At 40.9% G+C, this 7,642-nt stretch overlaps 1 pseudogene across 1 annotated transcript; it reads right to left on the minus strand.

Annotated features, from left to right (window-relative positions):
* Positions 1 to 2,521: 2,521 nt before the first annotated feature.
* Positions 2,522 to 2,994, minus strand: LOC308421197 (large ribosomal subunit protein uL23-like; annotated as a pseudogene). The gene has a single exon. The product of its transcript is annotated as a large ribosomal subunit protein uL23-like (transcript).
* Between the last annotated feature and the right edge of the window lie 4,648 nt (positions 2,995 to 7,642).

Raw genomic sequence — 7,642 nt, forward strand, 5'->3', positions numbered from 1 at the left:
GAGGATATTAACCCTGCCTGATCAGTTGAATGTTGGGAGCTCCTAAGCTAGTAGAAGAGCATTGTGGTCTTTAGATTCTTCAGACAGTGTGATCTTAAGTTCTCTGGGAAATCTACATTTATGGTACTTTGGGGGCTTTCCTATCTGCTCACTAGCTCACTCCCACTTCTGGGAATGAATTTCCTTAATTACCTGCTTCTTCATGATCTGGATGCTCTCTGAAGCCCCTATAGGGCAGAAAAATATGGGCATGTGGCTAAATTAGAATCTCACCTAAACACTTGAAGGGAAATAGTACAGGTGTGGTCAAGATAGTGAACAGAGCATTCTATGCTCAATATTGCTATTACCCATCTAAAATGAAAACTTAGCAAAACATACTGTATTTTTTTAACTGGGTACGTTGCTGTCTTAGTCCCTAAACTGGACAACTCTACTTAATATTGAATTTCCGTGTTCTGGCTTTCAAAAATACTGATGGGCCCATGTAGATATCAGCCTGAGCCTCCTGGAGACAAGGGCTCAGCTCCAAGATGTCTAGACTCAGATGATTCCATACAACAGACGTTGTCCAGCTATTGGGAACTCTCCAGCTCCCCTAGGGCCTGAGACCTTGAACTTAGTTTCCCCTTATAATTATATAGAGTCTAAAAACAAAATGGTAGTACTTAGAAAAAGTTTCTTTGCTTGTTCCCAACAACTTATACTTCTTAGAGGCTGTAAAAAGATAAAGCCTGTTTTCTCATCCAATCTTCTAGTCTTTGCAGCCTTCTCTTTGGAAATTGAGGCCATAAATATTCAGAGCTGTTATTGAAGGGCATCTGTCATTTTGTTGATGCTAAGTGGATGCTTAGGCTTTAGTTAGTTGTTCTAATATGACTTACTTAATACTAGGGCATCTTTGTATTTGTCCATCTCCTTCAGCCTGAATCATTCCTTCCCGCATCCTCTGTACAGCTGCCTTGGTGGTCAAAAATTCCTTCCTTCTATTTTCATCCCAGAAAGTTTTCATTTCTCCCTCAGTTTTAATTGATAGTCTAGGTGGTGAAGTTTGGTTAGAATGGATCTCTTCAGAGCTGTCCATCTTTAAGTATTTCTATGGAACAATCAGGAGTCATACATCATAGTTGGTTTAACTTTCCTGCCTCGCTGTCACATGCTGTTTATTGTACTCCATTAGAAAGGAGAGAAATACCAGTGGCCTCGTGAAACAGCAAATTCTTTTATTATTCTCACCACATAAGCAGAGTCACTGATCAGTCAGGGCCACCAGACATGGATGAGAGAGCCTTGTTTCTTCTGGTTTACAAGCATAAAACAGCACGCATCTGGGCCAAGTTACAGTTTTAGTTTTTACCAATAAGAATTCTGGGATTAGGGACTTTCCCCCAGTGTTCCGTTATTGTCCACCAACAACAAATGTAAGCATCTTTGCCCAACTCATCAAATTCATTTGTTCTTTCTGTTGTTAGGAACAGTCATTATGTTTTGGGTAACTATTGTTGCTTAGAGATGGGGCTGGTAACAGGTATGCTTGGGGAACAATTATTGCTTCAAGAGGGAGTTGATCAGCTTAGGTAAATGGAGTCTGAAGTCAAAATGGCCTTACTTAAGACAAGTTCCTCTTATCTGCTCCCAACATCAAAGCTTTCAATACCATTCCTTGTGTCTGTTGTTTTAGCTAGGGTTGCTATGGCAGCAGTGAAACATCCCCGCGGCTACTTGGAGAGGAAAGGGTTTATTTGGCTTACACTTCCACACCACCATTCATCATTAAAGGAAGTCAGGACAGAAACTCAAACAGGGCAGGAACCTGGAGGCAGGAGCTGATGCAGAGGCCATGGAAGGCTGCTGCTTACTGGCTTCATGGCTTTCTTATTGAACCAAGGAACATCAGCCCAGGAATGGCACCTCCCACAGCTGCCTGGGGCCTTCTTCATTAATCACTAATTAATAAAATTCTCTACAGATTTGCAGACTTATTGAGGCAATTGAAGCTTCCTCCTCTCTGATGGCTCTAGCATGTTTCAAGTTGTCATAAAACTAGCTGGCACAACCGTTCCCTTGTCAGCTTGATACACAAACACATCACTGCTAAGCTACAATCTTGGGTTTTTTGTTTGTTTGTTTGGGTTTTATTTTGTTGTTGTTGTTTATTCCACACATTAATAAAAACATCTCAATATAAAAGTATTTTTACAAATTTAAGAAGTCCCACACCCTTACAGATCCAAACATCTTAATAGTCTCTTTAAATATATGTAAGTACATCTCCAGTGTCTTAAAAACCCAGTCTCTGTAAAAACCCAAAATCTCCATTTTTTTTTTTTTTTTTTTTTTTTTTTTGAAATATAAAGTCTCTCAACTGTGGGCTCCTATACAATAAAAAGTGAATCAAATGCTTCCTTACCTGAAGAGGAAGAACCAGGACACAGTAGCAATCTAAGCAAAGCAAAACCAAACTCCACCAGTATAAATAACTTTTCTAATGGTGAAAAAAAGTGTATATTTAGAATTAGAATTAGCCATCTGAACTCAGTTTAAATGATCCCATTGTGTTGGCGACATCTAGAGCATCATAATCAGGAGCCAAGCACACATACACCTTCTCTCTGTCAGGCCTTATCAGGGTATTGACTTTGGCCACATCAATGTCATAGAGTTTCTTCACGGCCAGTTTGATCTGGTGCTTGTTGTCCTCAATGAACATAAGCGTGTGGTTGTCCTCTATTTTTTTCATGGCTGACTCGGTGGTCAGTGGGAATTTGATGATAGCATGGTGGTCCACTTGTTTCTCCTGGGCACACGTTTTCGAGGACATTTTGGCTGCCTCCACGGCCACAGGGTCTTGAGCAGCCGGAAAGTAGATGACATTCCTATCTTCTTTTTGTGGCTGTGGACACCTTTCAGCACTGCCTTCTTAACTTTCAAGGCCTTCGCTTTGGCTTCGGCTTTGGGAGGGGCGGGAGCTTCCTTCTTCGCTTTCAGCGCCATCTTGGTGAAAATGGTTGCCCAGCCCCAGTATAAATAATGTAATGGCTACTGTCTGAGATTCACCTCTTATGACCTGGGCTACTCCAAAGAGCACAGGCCACTTCTCTGGCTCTGCCCTCTGCGTCACACATAGTTTGTCTTCCAGGGTCCAGCCGGCTCCGCTACACTTCTACTTCCATTCTTGATGGTCATCCCATAGTTCTGGCATCTCTACAGTTCTTGGGTCTTTGGCTGTAACTGGACTGTGTTTTTACTATTACCCTCTCCTGGGCTCTCTTCATGGTACAAAACCTCAGCTTTCACCATGACCCTTTCTACTTCTGTTGTACCTTCGGCAGTGGCCTCTCCTGGTCTCTCGAAGTGCCGAGCCTCAACTGCTCTCCATGACCCCTTTGTGTCTTCAAAATCAGCCCCCCCTGGGAGACTTGTACACATGAACGAGCTTAACCACCAGCACAAGGTCCAGCCTTGGCCTCTGGAACAGAGCTTCTGTGTACTGACTCTGAGGAAATGCATCCCTGAAGGTCTCTCTGCAGTGATGCTGGTCTCTTTGCCATCACCCCTAATTTCTTAGCTCCGGCTAACTAGCCTCAATTGTCCCAGCAAAAACAAAAGGATTTACTTTTGTGGTTCTGGTCTCTTGTTAATCACAGCTGATTCTTCAGCCCTAGCTGACAAGATACCACAGACTTTTCACACAAAAGGATGAATGGAGGGTCTTTTCTGACCTTTGAGACATCACAAGCCAGGCCTCCCAACATGGTCTGTCTAGCTCTCAAAGTTCTTATCTGCTAAGCTCATATGGAAAAGCTCATTGATTTCTCAATGCTCAGTCCTTTTTCCAAAGTCCTACAGCAATCTTCCCAGACACAGCATGGTCAGGTCAGCTGTCACAGCAAAACCCCACACTTGGTACCAACTTGTCTTAGTTCACATTTTTTAATTGCTGTCATGATGAAAGAGTTAAAATTTCAAGCTAGCCCCACTAACCCTGCCTTGAGGACAAGTATGTCTCAAGGATGAGAACACAACTGCAGACCACCTGGTCTCTATAAGGTCTGACTCTGCAGTCCTGAGAAAAACTAGTAGGAAGGTCAGTGTGCCCCAAAACAGGGTGATCTAGAGTTGAATCATATCCAAAATCAGACAGAGTGTGCCAATGTGAATGAACCAATGAAATTGTTATGTGCTTGTTGCTAACTGCTTATGTAATTTTCCCTATAAATATGTCCCCCTAATTGAGTTCAGGGTCCACTCCTCTATTTCCTGCATGAGATATGTGTCATCCCCAGAGCTCTGGCCTCCCCCCACCCCTGAATAAACCTCTTGCCTGATTGCAGCAAGATTGGATCTCTATGAGTTCTTGGGTTCGAGTTTTCCTGGTACTAGAGTGAGGGGCTTCCCCAATTCGGAGGTCTTTCAACGATACCCCCATGACCCCAATTTGAGGAGGATTCATTTTAGCCTTTTAAGTATAACATGTTGGGGGGGGGTTCGTTTTCTGTAAAGTTGAATTGGTGCTCTGTAAATGTCTTGTACTTACCTACCATCTCTTTCCCTAGATTGTGGATTTTTTTTTTCCTATGATTTCATTGAAAGTGTTTTGTATGTGGTGGGTGTGACATTCTTCTCCTTCTGTGTCTGTAACTTGAAGATTTGGTCTTTTCATGTGCCCCACACAACTCTAATATTCCACTGACATAGTTTTAGAATTTTCCGAGTGATCCAGTTCCTCTTCCTCGTTACTCAGCTCTGACACTGTTTTCCACGTGATCTATTCTGATGCTGAGGCTTCCCACTGAGCTTGAAATTTGGCAAAGGAAACGTTTCAGGTCTGGCACCGATTCAGTTTGGCTTTTCCACGGTAATCCTCTTTATTAAGTTCAATTTTTATATCTTTGGTTGACTTTTCTTGTCTTATTCACCTCTTTTTGTTCTGTATGGGATACGTTCGTGTCTTCTTTGAGGTTTTTTTTTTTTTTTTTTTTTTTTTTTTTTGCTTCCTTGACATGTTTCTAATTATACTTTAAAATTTTTTGGTTGTGGGTTTTTCCATATAGTTATCACTGGGAGCCATTATGTGGGTCATCTTAGATCTCTTCTCTGGGTCTCAAACTTCCACTGAGAATTCTGGAACCTCTTGTGCCTGTGAGCCTCATGCTACATCAGACTCACTTTCTATGTGTATTCAATATACCAGTCAAAGTCTTGTGTAGGGTAATAAGACAAGAGAAAGATATGAAAAATAATACAAACAGGAATGGGAAAAGACAGGCTATTCCAATTTGCTGATGGGCTCATTCTATTCTTAAAAGACCCTATGGACTACACAAGGAAACATACATACATAACAAGGACTTTCAGCCAAGTTGCAGGATACTTGCACAAATAGGTTTTCTGTACAGCAATAATGAACTTGGCCCAGAAAGAAAAAGAATAGGAAAAGTATACCATTCAAATGTGTAAAACAAAAGATCTAAGACTAAAGCAACCAAATAAGTGAAGAACACAAAATTTCAAGACACTGAAAATGAAAGGGAAAGGGTACTAGACAGTAGGAAGAGCTTTGATGCTCCAGGACTAGCAGAATAAATGCTGTGAGAATTGTTGTATCGCCAAAGGCACAATCTACAGAGTCAATTTAATCTCCACCAAAAGTCAAGTGACATTACTTATAAAACAATCCTGAAATCCATACTGAAACTCAAATGACCATGCATAGCAAAAGCAGTTCCATGGTGAAGAACGCTCCTGGAAGTAACGATTCCAACACAACCTCAAAGTACACTACAGAGCCATAGTAGCAAAAGCAACACAGCACTGGCACTAAACCAGACATGTACAATACAGAATATGAAAGGAACCCAGACATAAACCAAATATCCATGGATATACAAATATGCAAGACACCCCATCCTACAAACGAGGATGACCAAAGGCTAGATACCCCATCCTACAAATTACAGTGGTAAAACTCAGTCCAGAAAAGTGAAATGATATTCATATTTGTCACCTTATAGAATAATCAATTCAAAGTGGATATAAGAAATTAGAGTCTGGATTTCCAACACTGCTAAATTTAGGGGAAAAAATCTAAATTGTAGGTACAACCAAGATCTTTCTGAGCAAGACCCCAATAACATAGGAAATAGTCCCACAAAAGGACAAATGAGATTGCATAATATTCAAACGCATCTATGAAGCAAAGCAAACTACAAGCTGAGAAAGCAGACAGTGTGGGAGAAAAATCTTTGCCAGATATTTGTCAGGCAAAAAGTTAACCTCTAGAATATATAAAGAACTGGGAAAATTAATCGCCCAAAAAATGTTAACTTCCAGTTATTAAATTAAGGAGAAAGACTAACATTCAATGTCTTAGTTAGGGTTTCTGTTGCCGTGATGAAAAACTATTACCAAAAGCCAACTGGAGAGAAAAATACTTATTTCAGTTTACAGTTCCACATATAGCCCATCATTAAAACAAAGTGCACGTCAGGACTTCAAAGCAGGACCTGAAGCAGAATCCAGGGAGAAATCATCCTTACTTTTTCATTCTTCTTGGCTTCCTCATCCTGCCTTCTTCAACCATCTGGAACACCTTAGCCAGGGGTGGCATCACCCACTGTGGGCTGACTCCTCCCACATCAATCACCAACCAATAAAATGCCATAGGCCAATACCATGAAAGCATTCTCTGCATCAAGATTTCTCTCTCTCAGATATATATGTTTAGATATATGACAAGCTGACAACTGGCATAGTTGGTGTGTGTGTGTGTGTGTGTGTGTGTATTATATTTTTTAAGGTGTTAAGTATTGGTCTCTATCATGGGGATGCAAATTAAAACTGTTTTGAGATCCCATTTCATCACAGTGAGAAGGGCTGCCATGACAAGAAATGACAGTAAAGTCTGTGAAGGATGTGGGCAAAGAGGTAGCATAGTCACCGCTGAAGAGAATACAGACTGGTACAGTCTCTACTCGGAGATCATCTTGGGGGCAGGGGAGGGGGACAGTTCTTAACAACTTAATGCAGAACTACCACATGACCCAGGTATGCCACTTCTCAGCATAACCCCAAAGGATTCTGCATCCTACCACAGAGACACTTGCACATCTGTCCACCAGCAGATGAACAGATAACGAAAATGTGATACATACACTAGGGGGAATTTGATTCATCTGTCAAGAAAAATGAAATTAGCAAGAAAATGGACAGAACCAGAGAATGAACTAAAGGAGATAACACAGGGTCAGAAACACGCGAGTGCGTGTTCTCTAGCTCAAGTGTGTTCTAGCTTCTGGTTTATGATTACATACAAGCATGGGGAGGCAAACAACTAGCAGAGGGAAACTAGAAATAGGCTCATGAGAGAGGAAAGGTTTCTAAGTGATATGGGGGTAAAAGTACATATATGATATGAAAGTCAGAAGAAGAATATGAGCTAACAGGGAGAGTCAACCTCTAAAATAATAAAAAAATTCCATATGGAAACCTTTACTCTGTATGCTAATTAAAATTTTTTAAATTTATAACTCTAATCCCACATGTATCTAATGACTTATCCTTAAAATATGTGAAACGGAAGTAAAAGAATGAAGCAATTCACAGCCACTGATGATAATTCTGACACACTTCTCTCTCGGGG

The sequence above is a fragment of the Micromys minutus genome, assembly GCF_963924665.1.
Source record: "Micromys minutus genome assembly, chromosome: 5".
Classification (NCBI taxonomy): Eukaryota; Metazoa; Chordata; class Mammalia; order Rodentia; family Muridae; genus Micromys; species Micromys minutus.